Source organism: Salvia miltiorrhiza, unplaced genomic scaffold (assembly GCF_028751815.1).
Source record: "Salvia miltiorrhiza cultivar Shanhuang (shh) unplaced genomic scaffold, IMPLAD_Smil_shh original_scaffold_259, whole genome shotgun sequence".
NCBI classification, from domain to species: domain Eukaryota; kingdom Viridiplantae; phylum Streptophyta; class Magnoliopsida; order Lamiales; family Lamiaceae; genus Salvia; species Salvia miltiorrhiza.
The window spans coordinates 2,025-20,658 of NW_026651511.1; the positions used below are offsets into that span (position 1 = coordinate 2,025).

The 18,634-nt window shown below is 41.4% G+C and overlaps 1 long non-coding RNA gene and 1 pseudogene across 1 annotated transcript; both read right to left on the reverse strand.

The window, feature by feature from the left end:
* Positions 1 to 342: 342 nt before the first annotated feature.
* Positions 343 to 2,824, reverse strand: LOC131003716 (uncharacterized). The gene is made up of 2 exons (XR_009094776.1): positions 2,634 to 2,824; positions 343 to 1,224 (listed from the first exon to the last, which is right to left on the reverse strand). It is a non-coding gene; the product is annotated as an uncharacterized LOC131003716 (long non-coding RNA).
* A 10,859-nt stretch (positions 2,825 to 13,683) lies between these two features.
* Positions 13,684 to 17,367, reverse strand: LOC131003713 (uncharacterized; annotated as a pseudogene).
* Between the last annotated feature and the right edge of the window lie 1,267 nt (positions 17,368 to 18,634).

Below are 18,634 nucleotides of genomic sequence, written 5' to 3' on the forward strand. Positions count from 1 at the left end.
CCATCTCAGTGCATATTCAATCTTAACATGGTCTATAACATATTCATTTGGTGCATGCATTTCAGTAAACATTTTGAAAACAATATTGACATACCTTGGTTGAGGGCAGTGTGACGACGAGCTGAGGGTTGCTGTATAAACTTTTAGAAGTCTAGAGATGCTATCCTAGACTCGATATCAATGAACTTGCGGTCTCAGAGCCAAGAACTTTTGCTCTGATACCATCTGTGACAGCCCTCATTCCCGGGAGAATAGGAAACGTACTACTTAATGGAATTTCTAGACTTAACTTGAATATAATAGGTGATATGTTCTTAGATTTGGCTGACACATTCATAATAAAGGAATTTCGTAATTGAAGGATGATAAATACGACAACTTAGATAGAAATTCTTCCAACCAGGATCAAAAGTTCGGAGGTCTGAGACAACAAGATAACACTTCAAACTAGACATACATATATGCGAGGTTCAGTTGCTAGAAATGCGATTTGCCAAAAGAGTTCATAATAATTAGGCTAAGAATATTTAAAGAGTCAATCTCAAAAGATATCCACCTAAGTGAATATTATGGCAGCAGAAATTATTATATGAAACTACAGCAACATCCTCCCTCAGCCTCGCACGACACCACCTGCCGCTCAACCTGCAAAAGGTTTCGAAAACAATTGCAGGGCTGAGTACTAATATACTCAGTGGGTTTAGCCATTTGAAAAATCCGTTTAAAAGAATAATCCATGCTATGAACAGTATAACATAGAAATATTTGAAAGCATTCTATGCATACATAAAAATAAATTGTGGATCCATTTTCAGTCTTCTCTCTACTGGTGCTTCGCCTATAATGTGAACTTGTGGGAGCAGCCCACAGAGGTCCACTACCATGCATGTTTCAGAAATGGGAGCAGCCCAAGTCTGACAGTCTGAGGCAAGTGGGAGCAGCCCACAATACCCCCTTGTGTGTACACAATCCTAACCAGGGCGATCCAATCGCTACGCCGGCTAGGACCCGATCGTTAGAGAACATAGGAGCACTTTAAACAATAGAGAGATAAAAACATTTTAACATGGACATTCATTTGCATTTGCATAAAACAAGTAGAGCTTAATAACTCAAAACATACATTGGAAAATAAAAACCCACCTCGATAGAACAAGCCTGTAGATAAAAGATGTACAATTCTCTTCTTGTAAAAGCAAAGCTAATTCCTTCTCTCAAGTGGACCTACAAGACAATCTAATCTTAATAGGTCTCAAAATATCGCATGAGCTAACGATTCTACAAAGCTGCTAAATCTTAATATTCTGCGCCCGGATTTTCAAAACTCAATTGAAAATCTAAAAAAATCGAAATTATCAAAATACTTTTATTGCATTATTCACTATGCAAATTCATATCATATCTCAAGATCACATAAAGTAAATAATTATACACATAAGAATAATCAATCAAACTCAAATTATAGAGTCTAATTAATCAGACCATTAAATCATTATTAAAAATTAATCAACTGGTTGAGGACTCGACTAAATAATTTAAGCAAAGCCTGAGTTAAAGAATGTAAATCAGCCCAACATCTTAACAAACATACAGCCCAACTCTTTAAGAAAATAAGGCCCAACTTGAATTAAAAGTATAGGCCCAAAAATAATAAACAAACAAGCCCAAAATTTCATAAGTCAACCCCTCCTTATCTCTCCTTCTCTACGCCTCCTCTCCCTCTCCCTCTCACCACCAGAACACATCCCCTTCTCTCCTCCTCTCTCCGCCATCTCTATCTCACCAGTCGCCTCGCCACTTCTCCATCGCCGGCGACAACAGCGATGTCGCCGTCGCGCCTCACTCTCCCCCCTCTCCGTTCTCCCCATCTTGCTTCTCTCTCTCTCTCTCTCAAATAGGAAATCCCCAAAATCTGCAAATCTACCCTTCCCATCTCTCTTTTTCTCGGTTGGACGGTCAACGGCGAAGGACCACCACCGCCGCCGCCAACCTCCTCCTACTCACCCTCTCAGCCTCATCTCCCCCTTCCCTCCGATTCCACAGAACCCAAATGTAAGAAGCTCCCAAAATCCCTAACCCTTTCCTTCGATTTCAAGGGAGAGGCAGTCGGAGCATCGCCTTGCCGTCGCGGCACAGCAGCAGCGTCGCTCGGCCACCTTCTCTCCCGATCGACGAACGGACGGCGCCAATAGGCAACCGCCGCCGCGATTCATCACCACCATCTCCGATTCTCCCTAAATCGCCTCTTCCTCCCCTTTGAATTTCGGCCAGCAGCTCGAAATACCGCCGCCGCCGACTCTATCCCGCGATGACAGCCACGCCGGCGACAACAGCAGTAACCGCGCCGCCGCGGTGACCACAGCAGCACCGCTGCCTTCGCTCCCCCCCTGCCCTGACTCGCCTCGACTCGACTCCCACATCAACAACACATAGCGAAAGATTAAAGAAAATACATGTAAGGCTCAATTAATCCATAGACATTCTGTAAACTTGTTTTCTTTTTCATGTGCAGTTTCTGTAACAACCATATGTACATCAAAAATACAAGATATGATCTTTCATGTATGCTATTCATCTTATATGTGTGGTATATGAACATGATTGTTTGTTGAGAAGAAGTGTACTGAGCAAACCTTAATGAGTTCTGGTATGAAGTAAATTTTGCAGGGCTGCGATTTTGAGCTGTTATTGATGGCAAAAGAGGATTTGTAGATGTAATTGAAATTGTGTTGAGGCTGTAAAGAATTTAGTGGAGGAAATCTGTAGTTTGGTGTCAAACTGAAACAAGTATGGAGAGGATTTTTATGGGAGAAGACTGGGGACGTGGAACTAACCCCCCTATCATGCATTAAAACTAATTGATAACAATGTAATGTGTCAATTCTACTGCCCCAAAAATTGATTAAAAACTCATTGCAAAAACACACATATATCTATATATATACATGTTCGGTCCACTTAATGAGAAAGTGGGCTTCTTAAATAAGAGACCCTTTGCAAATTGTTTACAAAGTCCAAAATCAAAATAATTTAATGAGATATAAAATATAAGCACATTGCCTTCAAATAATTTGATAAAATCAATTATTAAAAGGAATACTTTTTCGAAAAGAACTATAATAATTTATCCGGGCGAGAATCTACTTATTCTAAGTTCAAGTATTCTCGTGAAATCCTATTAAGAAGAAATCGGGGGTATTACAACATGTCCCTGAAGGTTTATTTGTTCATCAATCTTCATACACAGAAAAAGTGTTAAAGCGTTTTAACATGGATAAAGCGCATCCATTAACATCACCAATGGTCGTTAGAACACTTAATGTGAATAAAGACTCATTTCGACCAATTGAAGATGGATGATGAGGAGTGATATGTGCATAGTAGGGAAATGGTGTAAACCAGAGAAGTCATCCTCGCCAGAGGAGGCGTATCTGCCAGAGAGGTCATCTTCGCCAGAGGAGTCGTGCTTACCAGAGAAGTCATCCTCGCCAGAGGAGGCGTATCTGCCAGAGAAGTCATCCTCGCCAGAGGAGGCGTATCTGCCAGAGAGGACATCCTCGCCAGAGGAGTCGTGCTTACCAGAGGAGTCACCTCCGCCAGAGACGTCAACATCGCCAGAGAAGACGCCCTCGCCAGAGAAGACATTTTCACCAGAGGAGTCACTAAAAGCGCGGGGAGGTCTCCCGCGTAAAACCGAAATTACTATCTTACCCTTCAATGTATTAAAGGGGCTTAAGCCTAATTATCTTAGGGAATGGGCTTGAGGCCCTAAGGATTATTTACATGCTTATAAATAGAGACTTAGTAGTAGGTTAGAGAGGGGCATCTCATTATTATTCATTCATCTCTTGTAAAATGTAATTCTCTCGGAGTATAGTGAAAAAACCCCAAAAACACCCCGTGGACGTAGGTCTTCTCGACCGAACCACGTAAATCCGGTGTCGTTTACTGCTTTCTAGTTTAGGTGTTAGTTGGTTGTGCCACCAACTGGCGCCGTCTGTGGGAAAATCGAGCTAAGGCGTGAGATTCACTGTTCATCATGTTACTGTTCATCGGACTAGGTACTGTTCATCGGACTGGGTTACTGTTCATGAAAGAAGGGAATCGATTGGGGATTTTGGGATACTGTTCATCGAAAAGAAATTGGGGAAATGGGGGAATCAGATTACTGTTCAGGGCAGAGGGGTTCGAGGAATTGGGGGCTAAGATGTGAGCTGCAATTTGATGTTCTTCGAAGAAAAACAAATCGAGATTAGGATTTTATGTGCTTCTATTTTTCCAAATTCCGGTGACAATGGTCGCCCATCTCTCTTCTCCATAATTCTCCGGCAGCCGTTGCCACCTTAGGACTCCAGCGTATGCCGCCGCCGGGCACAAATCCAGCCTTCTTCATCCTAATTCCAGATCGAAGTCCGCCTCTCTCTATCTGGGTCAGCCAGCTTAGGGACACCTCATCTGAGTCAGCGATTGGCGCCTCTTCGCCGTCCTCAACCCTCTCTGCTTGAAGCCAGATCCGATGCTATAGCCGTTAACCCCTGGATCTGAGAATCCGGCGGCGGAGATCCGCCTCCACTACTAACGATCGCCTAGCTGAGCTATCCATCTATCCAAGGGCTGCACACTGCCGCCGAGCACGCCGTGGGTCACCGCCCGGTCTTGTAGACGCCGCACGCCGTTCAATTTCTTCGATTGAGGGCAGAGGAAGGCCCCAAGGGTGCTCTGACCTGAGGAACGAAATTCGCCATCCCTCGATGGTGTTGAGGCTCTGCAGCGGACTGGTTTACGCCGGAATCTCGCCGATCTCTGCCGGAATCACTCCATCGGGGATTTTCCCTAATTTAATAGGGGATACTTTCATTTACTAGAAATTTTCCCAATTCTTTTCATGATGGATTTAGTTCTTTAATTGCTTATTCCAATCACAATTTCTCATAATCTTGTTCAATTTCTGGTGCGAGGGTAACCGGAATGTCAAGCAATGCTTGTTGCTTAAGGGAATTGCTGAATGAGAAAGCTCACATGGGGCTCACGTGGGGGCTGAGTTGGGACAACAGATACAGCACAATCGACAAAGCTGATATTTTAGCTCATTCAAGGGGATATAACCTGATTTAGGAATGGACTTAGGCACTGCTAATTCAGCCCTGACAGAGCCATTACGACAAGAACAAGCGGTGACACAAATAAAAAGCTAAGTTATCTATCTCTCTCTTTTGAAAAATGTTTGTGCGTGAACATATGAATTTTGTTAAATATCTTAGACATTAAAATGTCTATTATGCGTTCTTGATTTGAAGATTCAAAGATTTGGGTTGAGGTCGGGTTAAGATGGTCTTGATTCGTCGAAGTTCCAGTTGAAGTTTCCTCTAAATATATGTTGGTCATATGTGTCAATTTGGGATAAACACATTATTCATCTTGATTTGTTTTAGTCGTGGCATTCTCAAGTCATCCATTACTTGCTAAATCTTCCATTCCTTTGCTCTGAATCGAATATTTCACAGTTGAGTTGGTTTTAATTGAGGGTCTTGAGGAATTATTATCCGTATCAAAGCTCACTTGATTTTTATTTCGCTCTATTTGTTATGGTTTATCTAAGTCCTAATCCTTTAATTTTTGTTGCTATGCATGCTTATCTTCTGAATTTATTAGATATTGTGGTGCTAAACGTGGTGGGTTTGAGAAAATGTGTTATACATTGATCATGTAGCGATTGGCTTTTTTAAGTTCATCATCTGCCCTGTGCTAATTCTTGGGATTTTTGAGCTTGTTGTTGTGGTGATTTATTTTATTAGTAGCTTGATAGTGCTATGATGCTATTATGGTTTTTGGGACTTGATATTGTTGTAATATAGCTGTGAACTTGGGAGTGATTTAGCTATGATTTTTGCTCTAATTTTGGGGATTAATTCTGTCATTTTGTTGGACTAACTTAGCCCTGATTTCGCATTGTGAGTTCAGGACCACCAAGACGGGTATTTCAACATTTGCTCGCTGTTGAGAACACTATGATTGCCTAGCTGAGCCAAATATGGTTTATTCATGGGAGCTCTTGACAAAATGGGACAAATGACAGCTCCGCTAGTTACTTGCTCGGGTCATAAGCTCAACTTTTGGGGAATGTTATAGTGTGTTAAAAAGAGGGTTGCTGAACACACTCACAAAAAAGAGACTAATCGTGACATGGGTTTTTGGGTTAAAGACATTATTGAATTCGTGGTTTTCGTATCTTCTGCACTGACGAATAATTATTGTTTATTCATTATACTTTCTCTTTGAGAATCGTGATTTCAGGATTGTGAACTTCAGCCATTGGGACACAAATACCCTAATTTATGTGTCATTTTTGGGGATTCTCACAACTTTTATTCGATGGAATAAATGTTTAGGGCGGCACTGTTGCTTGGGAAAAGCAAAGCGTACACTTCTTTACTTGTTAATTGATTTGCAGCCCTATCTCCAAGGGGCTCTCATATTTTACTAATATATATATGTGCTTAAGAATTTTTGTAGCACAAGATAAACAAATTTGGGGAATGATTTGAACAAATATGGTAAATACCATAATGTAAAACAGGGTAACCCACTAGTAAGTGGTAATTCAGGTATTTCGCTGAACTCTATCAATGGAAGGAGCATGATTGGGATATGTGATATTTTATCACTTGGGCAAAATCATGATTTATATGATCTTTGATGGAATTTGAAAATTTGAATGAATATGGGAATCAAGTTGTGGCAATGGATTATATAATCTAGGGTTCGAATTCTCTTTGCAGCCCTGTCTTAAAGGGGCTTTCATATTTATACTAATATCTGTGCCTAAGAGATCTTGTAGCACAGGAAATTAAATTTGAGAAAGCTTTGAACAAAATATGGGAACCGCCATAACGTGAAAACGGTAAACCACTTGTAAGTGGTAATTCAGGTACTTCGCTGAACTTTATCTCGTGGAGGCATGTGAGCATGATGGGGGAGTATTATGCTTTATTACTAGGCAAAATTATGTTTTTAGGGTATTTTTATGGGAACATGTAAGCATGATAGGGATTTGGGAAATATTCTACTTCTTTACTTGGGCAAAATCATGACTTATATGATCTATGTTGGGATTTATGCAATAATAATTATGTCTGGGAAGCTGCACACCTTCTGCATATGTGCCTAGGGCTGGATTATGAATTGACTAAGTACACGAAGCTGCACACCTTCTGCATATGTGCTAGGGCTTGAAATGCAACTTGAATTATGTTACTTGGGAACTGTAGTTATGCTAACTCTCTCACAATCATCACAAGCATGAGCACCAAACACACACACACTTAAACATGTTCATAACAAAGTATTGCACATGTCACCAGAGGGGGGAGTAGGGTGTATACCCGTAGTCCCCAATTTTTAAATTCAAAAATTGCTCCTCAGCAAGTCAAGGGGAAAAGCAGAGGAATCACGCTGCAAATCAGAGGGAAGCGCTCGTAAGCCGCGAAAGTTGGTTGTGCCATCCGGGCCTTCCATGCTCCGCGCAGAGGGAGGGAAGCTATTTAATCGTAAGCCGCGAAAGTTGGTTGTGCCATCCGGGCCCTCCATGCTCCGCGCAGAGGGTTACTATTTAACCGTAAGCCACGAAAGTTGGTTTGCACCCCCCGGGTCTTCCATGCTCCGTGCAGGGGGTTCTTTTAATCGTAAGCCGCGAAAGTTGGTCGTGCCATCCGGCCTTCCATGCTCCGCGCAGAGGTTGCACATAATCATAAGCCGCGAAAGTTGGTTACACCCCCGGGTCCTCCATGCTCCGCGCAGAGGTTGCATTTAACCGTAAGCCATGGAAGGTGGTGTGCACCCCCCGGGTCTGCCAAGCTCCGTGCAGGGGTGATCACTTAACCATAAGCCACGAAAGTTGGTCGCACCCCCCGGGTCTTCCATGCTCCGTGCAGGGTGATCCTTTAACCGTAAGCCACGAAAGTTGGTCGCACCCCCCGGGTCTTCCATGCTCCGTGCAGGGGGTTCTTTTAATCGTAAGCCGCGAAAGTTGGTCGTGCCATCCGGGCCTTCCATGCTCCGCGCAGAGGTTGCACATAATCATAAGCCGCGAAGTTGGTTACACCCCCCGGGTCCTCCATGCTCCGCGCAGAGGTTGCATTTAACCGTAAGCCATGGAAGGTGGTGTGCACCCCCCGGGTCTGCCAAGCTCCGTGCAGGGTGATCACTTAACCATAAGCCACGAAAGTTGGTCGCACCCCCCGGGTCTTCCATGCTCCGTGCAGGGTGATCCTTTAACCGTAAGCCACGAAAGTTGGTTGCACCCCCCGGGTCTTCCATGCTCCGTGCAGGGTGTTACTATTCAATCGTAAGCTGCGAAAGTTGGTTGTGCCACCCGGGCCCTCCATGCTCCGCGCAGAGGTTGCACATAATCATAAGCCGCGAAAGTTGGTTACACCCCCCGGGTCCTCCATGCTCCGCGCAGAGGTTGCACTTAACCGTAAGTCATGGAAGGTGGTTGCACCCCCCGGGTCTGCCAAGCTCCGTGCAGGGGGTTACTTTTTAATCGTAAGCCGCGAAAGTTGGTTGCACCCCCCGGGTCCTCCATGCTCCGCGCAGAGAGTTACTATTTAATCGTAAGCCGCGAAAGTTGGTTGCACCCCCCGGGTCTTCCATGCTCCGCGCAGAGTGTTCAAGCTTGGATGGGAAGCAGCAAAGGAGGGAAGCAGCAAAGGAATGCATACAAAGGAGGGAAGCAGCTGAGGAATACTCCACCGTGATTTCACTGCTCTGCCGTGATTTCACTGCTCTACTGTGATTTCGCCGCTCTGCCGTGATTTCACTGCTCTACCATGATTTCACTGCTTTGCCGTGATTTCACTGCCCTACTGTGATTTCACTGCTCTGCAGTGATCCCAATGCTCAGCCACCGTCCGTGATCTCAATGCTCAGCCACCGTCCGTGATCCCAATGCTCAGCCATCGTCCGTGATCTCAATGCTCAGCCACCGTCCGTGATCCCAATGCTCAGCCACCGTCCGGGATCTCAATCCTTTGTCGGGATTTCAATGCTCTTCCGGGATTTCAATCCTCTGTCAGGATTTCAATGCTCTATCGGGATCTCAATCCTCTGTCGGGATTTCAATGCTCTTCCGGGATCTCAATCATCTGTCGGGATTTCAATGCTCTACCGGGATTTCAATCCTCTGTCGGGATTTCAATGCTCCGCCATGACTTTAATGGGCTGCTCTGAAAGGGTATTTCTCTGCTCTAATTGGGCTGGGGTACTTCTCTGCTCTGACTGGGCTGGTGTATTTCTCTGCTCTGACTGGGCTGGTGTATTTCTCTGCTCTGACCGGGCTATTCTGATGGGAATTTCTCTTATCTGATATGTATTTCTCTGTTCTGACGGGCAGTTCTCTGAGCTGATAAACATTCTCTGCTCTGATCGTGCTGGGTATTTCTCTGTTCTACTCTACGGGCTTACACTATTTTGCGTCTCTGCTCTATGGGCTGTTTTGATCTATTCTAATCGCTGCTCAGCGAGGAATAAGCCGCCTCTTGGGCGTGCCACTGTTATCTATTGGTCTTCTCACGCGCTGGATTTCTTACGCGCTCAACAACAGGGTATATTGTTCAGACTCGATAAATATTTATGACGGGTTTTCTCACATGATCAGAGTATCATATTTCTCACTTCAACAAGGGTTTTCCTATGTTATTCGGGTATTCTTGCAACGGTCTTCTGATTTATCTAACACAAAGCATTCATATTGCTTATCTATGCAAAGTATTCAATATGGGGTATTCTCAGCGCTGGTTTTCTTATGCGCCCAAAGAAATGGAAATTATTTATCTTTGTCAACATTCAACAAACAAGAAGGAAATCTAACTTGGAACTACAATTCCAAAGTCAAGGGAAAAATGCTTATCTTTGCTTTCTTATAATATTAAAACTCTTATGTCTTCATGATTTGCAGGGATTAAGGAAAACAGCGCAGCGCTGGCTTTAACGATACTTCGCTGGTTGAACACGAAGAATACCCGGTTCAACCAGACTAGGGGGAGTGGTTGATGAGGAGTGATATGTGCATAGTAGGGAAATGGTGTAAACCAGAGAAGTCATCCTCGCCAGAGGAGGCGTATCTGCCAGAGAGGTCATCTTCGCCAGAGGAGTCGTGCTTACCAGAGAAGTAATCCTCGCCAGAGGAGGCGTATCTGCCAGAGAAGTCATCCTCGCCAGAGGAGGCGTATCTGCCAGAGAGGACATCCTCGCCAGAGGAGTCGTGCTTACCAGAGGAGTCACCTCCGCCAGAGACGTCAACATCGCCAGAGAAGACGCCCTCGCCAGAGAAGACATTTTCACCAGAGGAGTCACTAAAAGCGCGGGGAGGTCTCCCGCGTAAAACCGAAATTACTATCTTACCCTTCAATGTATTAAAGGGGCTTAAGCCCAATTATCTTAGGGAATGGGCTTGAGGCCCTAAGGATTATTTACATGCTTATAAATAGAGACTTAGTAGTAGGTTAGAGAAGGGGCATCTCATTATTATTCATTCATCTCTTGTAAAATGTAATTCTCTCGGAGTATAGTGAAAAAACCCCAAAAACACCCCGTGGACGTAGGTCTTCTCGACCGAACCACGTAAATCCGGTGTCGTTTACTGCTTTCTAGTTTAGGTGTTGGTAGTTGAAACACCAACTGGCGCCGTCTGTGGGAGAAATAACACTTGGTCCTGAAGTACCATATCTTACTGCAATTGGAGCATTGACTTATCTAGCTAATAACACTAGACCAGATATAGCATTTTCTGTAAATCTCCTTGAGAGATATAGCTCTGCTCCCACTTTAAGACATTGGAATGGTATTAAACACATTCTATGCTATCTAAAGGGAACCGTTGACCTTGGATTATATTATTCTAAAGGTCTTGATTACACTTTAGTAGGGTATGCAGATGCGGGTTATTTATCAGATCCACATAAAGCCAAGTCTCAAACTGGCTATGTTTTTACATGTGGAGGAACTGCTATATCTTGGAAATCTGTGAAGCAAAGCCTAACTGCAACATCCTCAAATCACTCTGAACTCATTGCAATCCATGAAGCAAGCCGAAAGTGTGTGTGGCTACGAAATATGACAAGTTATATACAAGAGACGTGCGGATTGGCTTCACCAAAGGACAATCCAACTGTGTTATATGAAGACAATGCCGCTTGTATTGCGCAACTCAAGGAAGGATACATCAAAGGGTGACAGGACGAAGCATATATCTCCCAAATTTTTCTTCACACATGACCTCCAACAGAGCGGCGACATTGATATCCAACAAATTCGTTCAAGTGATAATGTGGCAGATTTATTTACAAAGGCATTACCAACATCGACATTCAGAAAGATAGTACACAAGATCGGCATGCGTCGACTCAAAGATATATCATGATCATTTTTCAAGGGGGAGCAGCTGTACTCTTTTTCCTTGACCAAGTTTTTGTCCCATTGGGTTTTTCTTGGCAAGGTTTTAATGAGGCAGCATATTTTTAGGGTTAGTCATTTAAGGGGGAGTGTTGTAAATATATATAATAATATATATATATATATATTTCCCTACTTAATGACCTAACCCTAAACCTTAACCCTAGCTTTGTATCTCCTATAATAAAGGCATTTAGTCCTCTCAATAGATCACTCCTACAGATTTATTTACTCTACGCTCTCTACGCTGTTCTCTTCTCTTCTACTTTCTCTCTACTTTCAACAATTATTACTTTATCTCACATTATATTGCAGGAACTATTCATTTATATGAGCTCGTGAGAAAGTGGAAGAATCATTTTATGGTCTTCTTCGAATTGGATAATACCATGATTGACTAATTAATGTCAAGGTTCTTGAACCCCACTATTTAAGAACCTTATATAATATTATAGCATAATTTGGTAACACTACGTTAATAAGCGTGCATGATTGTTAGTTTTGGTTCTTAAATTTCAAATTGTAATGTTAATTATTCTAGTCAAGTACGAAATTATATAAATAAATAAATGGTTTAATTTGTTTCAGTTCAAATAATATGATCGAAAATTATATATATTGACGAGATGAAACTATATTTTGTTATACCATGATAATGAAATTTGACGAAATGGAATGGTTTAATCAACTTATAATTGAGATATTACAAAGCTAATTAGAAATTGTGCGTTATTTTTTTAAATCTCATATACTCAAACAAATGAGGCTTCCTTGGGCCTGACATTTTGGGGATCCTAATCAAAAAGAAATAATGGACATCTTTTTAATTGCACATGGATGATCTTTCATATTATGATTACACAACTTTAATATTAACTATAAAATGCAATAAAGTAGTAAATAATTATTAAAATAATTTAAATCTTCTAGCATTTTGAGAAGCAAAAGATCAAAGTTTTCCAATACCTCATTTTCAATGTGTACAATTGCTCACACATTTAACTTTTCTTAAGACATAGTACAACGGAAATATGATTCTATCAATTTTAATTTTGAAAAACTTCTTTCAACCGAAACTACAGTAACCGGTATATTCAACAATTTCATATATACAATAAAAACATTACGAAAATAATCTGAAAATTTATCAAATTTAAGAACTTCACCAATAAACTTCATTTTTTTGTGATAAACACATACTCCCTCCGTCCCACGAATCTTGACACGTATTCTTTTATGGGCCGTCCCACGAATCTTGATACATTTCCAAATAAGATAATAATTATTACCTTATCTCTCATACTTTATCACTTTTATTACCTTCTTTCTCCTACTTTATCACTTTTATACTTTATTAACTACACACTTAAAATATTAATATACAATTCCTTAATTCTCGTGTCGAAACCAGACGTGTCAAGATTCGTGGGACGGAGGGAGTACAATTAAGTATTTACTTGGGCCTAACCATTCCCAAAAATAGGAAAATCAATTTTTATTTGAAACAAGGCATAATATTATTGGGCCTAAGTTCTGAGGCCCCAGTGAATTTTGGAGCCATGGGTCGTTGCCTCACCATTTATACATATGGGCCAGCCCTAGACTTTGAAAAGTTCATTTTAGAAGAAGCTTCGTTGGTGATAAATCTCTCGATAATAATTTAAAGTTTTATTAGGGAAATGAGAAATTATTATTAGTTCTCTTTTTTCTTAAAAAATTGAAGCTGTATCGATAAACCAAGCTACAATATTGGTGCATAGTCATCAGAATTAAACTCCAATTTACGGGGCACATAAATTAAAATTCAATATATGCCAGGATTTTTAATTCATGGTTCATTCACCTCTATTCATAATTTTGGTCTTCGAAAATTAGAGGGTACATTTATTCCAAAACTAGGGCCGATTTAGCACAATCATGTACTGTATGTTGGCTTGAAGATGAATAATCTTTTAATGATGAGATTTTACTTATTATTATTCTTATTACTTTTAACTATTTTTTTTAGCTTTCTTCAATTTTGAAATCAATGTAAACATACTAATAAAAATCAAAGGTTTATACGCTTCAAAAAAATCAAAGGTTTATAGCATGCACCACCATATAGAAAATAATTCATAATTCACACTGGAAATAACTATTTAATCATATTTCTTAATTCTTATAGTGAATATAAATTCCATCAATTTCGGTTTGTCTTGTTAAATACATTGGTCATCCTCTACTACAAAATAAATCAATCCTATCATATCTCATTTCTCATTTCTCATTTCACTAATATGTACCATACAACCTTATATCAACGACAAAACATCATTGCAATAGAGGGGAAAAAAAATGAAAACCTAGCAAGGAAAGAGCAAGAAAGCAGGCTCTACATGTAATTTCCTATTCACAAAACTAATCGAAGCTAGCTTGTTATGACACCAAATCAATTGCTCCCTTGTCACTTTGGACATATTCAAAACTCTAGAAACTAACTTCATATCTACTTGAGAGAAAAAGTAAAGAACTTGATCCGAATCATCATCTTCACTATAACCGTCTGATTCTCCTTAAAATGCAGTTCTCACTCCTCAACACCTCCTTCAACTTCCTCTCCTTCTGCCCTCGAAGAAAACACGACGAACACGAGCCAATAAGCAACCCTTTTCGACATAACATACATTCATATTCATACATACACAAGAAGAAGAAGAAGAAAAAAAACCAACCTTTTGAAGATCTTTTCTTATCTCCACCAGCAACTTATGTTCCTCGTGGCCGGGAAGCTCGGGCGTTTTCTTGCTCCCGTTCGTTGCCCCAGCCGAGCAATCCTTGTCAGCACGGACGAATCGCCAGAATGTTCGGATCGACTCCTCCACGATCTCCACAAGGATGTCACTTGTTACTACGTATTCATCCGTGTCTCTCTTCTCTGCCTTTCTCTTGTCTTTCAAGTTGTCCTCTGCAATGAATCCATGCTACATTTATTACAACCACAGCACCATTTGTGTAGTTATCACAAAACTCGAGATTCGACGTCGTACACTCACCTCGTATGACGGGAACTTGAAGAAGATTGCGGACAGCGCAGCGGGTTTTGACATAGTTCTGCACCCTCGGCCCTTGAAAACAGCTCGTCCTCGACGAATCTGTGCATCAGCACTTGGAACTGTTGGAACTCGTTGGCGACCTCGTTGTACCTCCGCCTCGAACGGGGATCAGTGTCCCACAAATCCCACGCCTTCTCGTACTGCCAGTGCAAGAACTCCCACGAGAGGCACATCTGCCCGACGTACACTGCCTCGAGATCGCCCTGCAGTTCCTTCACAAACTTCTTCATTGGGTCGCTCCCGTGGATTTTGTGCTTCGACAGCCATAGATTTTGGGACACGAGCGACTTGAGCGTCGGCGGCCGTTTCTGCTTGGAGATCGACTGCAGAGGATCCTTTAGCTGCAGAAATCCTGCATCAAGCAGAATTCAAACTATAAGAATCACAAGATCAATATAGCAACTTATACAATATGTTACATCTTGATCAAGAAAATATTTCCAAATATACTTGACCGTACAATTTACACATGACTAGCACTAGTAAAATCAAAATGAAATAAAATACAACTTCGAATAAAGCATTTTTGTCAAGGCTGCTGCCTATGACTTTACGAGCTTTGACAGATGAAATTTTTGAAAACTGGGAAAGAAAAAAAATGGTGTTTGAATTTAAGAGATGGTTAGGTCTCGTGATTCCACAACATTTATTGTAGTTGAGAAATTGGGGAAACGAATATAAACCGCCAATATTCATTTGAATGAATACTCCAAGAAAAATGCGTTGGTTACTACATTGACTTCTTTAATGTTTCATTAATTATTAAACAAAACCAACTAACTACCTATTCAACTCTCCACCTCAAAAATGCCTTAAACCAAACCAAGTCTCATGCTTTATCTGTTTCTAGACATCTCAACAAACGAGATCTCGTGGGACCTTCTCCTTCATTCATTCAAACATCATTTTTCTTGCATAAACTAAATCTCTCAACAACTCAAATATCGGCACATTGCTGTTTAGACATACAATCAAGACAAGAATGTAATAACAACAACCATGATCATGCATTATAGTGCAAGAAAAAAAAGGCGAAAAAACGAATGATGATCATAAGGAAAATCAAGAAACCAAACTATGAGAAATGGAGGACTAATTAAACTAACCCATGGCATACATCTTCTGGTAGTTTATGATGTCAAATTTCCTCATTCTCTCCCTATAGCTCTTGTAGAACTTATGAAGCTCGCCTATGCAGTCGTCTCGTTGGAACTCATCGATCCTCCACGGCTTCAAATCCTCGCTTATTTTAGGGGACTCCGATTCCTCAAGAATGGTGGGGAGGCCGGTAGCCCTCACCTTCTTCAGCTCCATCTTCAGCTGCTCGATGAGCTCTTGATGCTCCCACAACGACTCCAGCTTGTTCGAATCATCAGAACCCGACATTGATGAATCCTTAGACCTTAATTTCTCAGAATCAACATCCTTATCAGTAACGAATCCACCTACATTCTCATCAAAACCTGGTTTCAATCCATCAAGATTGCCTACATTGCTATCATCCTCTTCTAGTTTCTTTAACTCTTCCATTATATCACTATCTTCACCAACAAATTCATCGTTTTCTTCGAAACCAGATACTTCACTGTCTGAATCCATCTCAAATTCCCCCCCAAAATCTCCATCCGACAAGAATCCATCGCTGTAAGAATCCACCAAGCGGCTCATAACTGAACGCATATGATCAAAACTAGTCGACTCTGAATCAGAATCCATAACCACAGAGTTTTTCTCGGAATCTAATCGACATTCTTCAATTATTTGCGGCTTCTCTCTAAACCCTTCTTCCTCAATTGTCTCACTCACCTTCGTCTCCACCGCTTATCTCAATTTCTTTGCCTTTATCATGAACGCAACCTGTTTGGTCAAAATCCTCAGCCAATTTCCCACCATCAAAAGCCTCTGTTTTCTCAAATGAGCAGTCGATTTCACCCGCCTCCACCGGGAAAGTCTCTGCTTCTTCAATAAAAGCGCTGACGCAGCTCTTTCCAGATGAGAACTGATATCTGCTTACAGCTGCAGAAGGGACCACCTCGGAATTTAATACATTACCTGTTTCCGTCTGGAGTCGGCTAAATTCATCGTATGTCGGAAACTTGAATTTCAAATAAACCACCGGCTTCTCCTCCTCCACCACACCATCATCGAAAACTCCGCACTCGTCGCCATTAATCTCATCTTTAAGCTCTGAAGAATCCAGCCTCTCCGTTTCAACGAAATCTATTTCCTTCCCGCTCTTGTTTAACGAACTACTCCCGTCTCCCTGAAACCTGCGACAAAAACCACAACAACTGATTAACGTTGGAACTATTCACCTACCAAAAAAAAAAGAAAAAAAGGAAGAAAAGAGAAGAAGCCCCCAAAAACCTCAAGACGTAGGCGGAGATGAAGAGGAAGAGCGGGCGCAGATACACAGAAACCGCGTGGACGAAAAAAAACGAGCTTCTGAGAGAGAAAAGCAGAGCTAAAACCGGCCATGTGCAGAGCGAGACATACGAATTAACGAAGGGGCATAGATTCAGTTGGAAGCAAAAAAAAAAAAAAAAAAGGGATTTTTTGGATTGCAGGTTTGAAAAAATGAAGGAGGAAATAGACTTCCGAGCTGGTAAAAATAGAAGAAAAGCGAGATGGTGGTGAGGAAATGATGGAAGTTGAAATCCGACCTAATAGGAAGGGAGATGAGATTTGGGAGCAGGATTTTGAGGCGGAGGGAGATAGATAGATAGCTACCCGCGAGCGACTCGGTCTCCGCGGTTACATGCTATGATGAATACATGCATCTCTGAGTGTGAATGGAATGAGGTCGGTCTGAACTCAAAGAGGAGAGAGAGAGATGAAATTGAGAATTTTAGGCAGATATCCAAAACAAACCTGTGTTACATATAACTATAAGCTCCACGTGGGTCACTTGATGACTTTTTTCAATAAACAAAAATTTATTACAATAAGAAAAGATTTGGGTATTTTTGTGTAATCGAGGTAACGCCGTGGTGGAATTATGTAACCTTTTGTTATAAACTAGAGAGAAGCGAGATGTTATAAACTTGAGAGAAGCGAGAGAATCGATTCGAGAATACATAATGAAGTTCACAATACACCCATATTTATAGGGTGTTAAACCAAGTATGAACGTCCGGTGTGAACGTTCACACACGTCCAGTGTGAACGTTCACACACGTCCGGTGTGAACGTCCGGTGTGAACGGAGGACAGTCAAACTCCGGCGGCTTGAAGATGTCAAGTGTTATTCTCCCTCTAGGTTTCTTGGTCAACCACATAAGATATATCTAGAAGATATATTTACAACACTACTTCCCCTTGATTGAACCAATCCCTCAAATAAAAGATGTTGCCTCATTAAAACCTTGCTAGGAAAACCCAATGGGACAAAAACCTAGTCGAAGGAAAAAGAGTACAACTGCTTCCCCTGAACTTGAAATCATTGAATATCTTTGAGTCGACGCATGCCGATCTCGTGTACCAACTTTCTCTGAATGTCGATGCTGGTAATGCCTTGGTGAATAAGTCCGCCAGATTTTCACTTGAGCGAATTTGTTGCACGTCGATATCGCCACCCTTTTGAAGGTCGTGTGTGTAGAAGAATTTGGGAGAAATATGCTTCGTCCTATCTCCTTTGATGTATCCTTCCTTGAGTTGCGCGATGCAAGCAGCATTATCTTCATATAAAACAGTTGGTTGGGCCTTTGATAAAGCTAACCCGCATGACTCTTGGATATGACCTCGTCACATTTCTCAACCATACACATTCTCGACTTGTTTCGTGGATTGCAATGATTTCAGAATGATTTGAGGATGTTGCAGTCAATGTTTGTTTCACAGACTTCCATGATATAGCAGTTCCACCATATGTGAAAATATATCCAGTTTTGTGACTTAGCTTCATGTGGATCGGATAAAAATCCTGCATCCGAATACCCCACTAGAGTATTATCAGAATTTTCTTGATAATATAATCCAAGGTCAATGGTACCCTTTAGATAACGTAGAATGTGCTTAACACCATTCCAATGTCTCAAAGTGGTGCAGAGCTAAATCTTGCTAGAAGATTAACAGAAAAAAGCTATATCT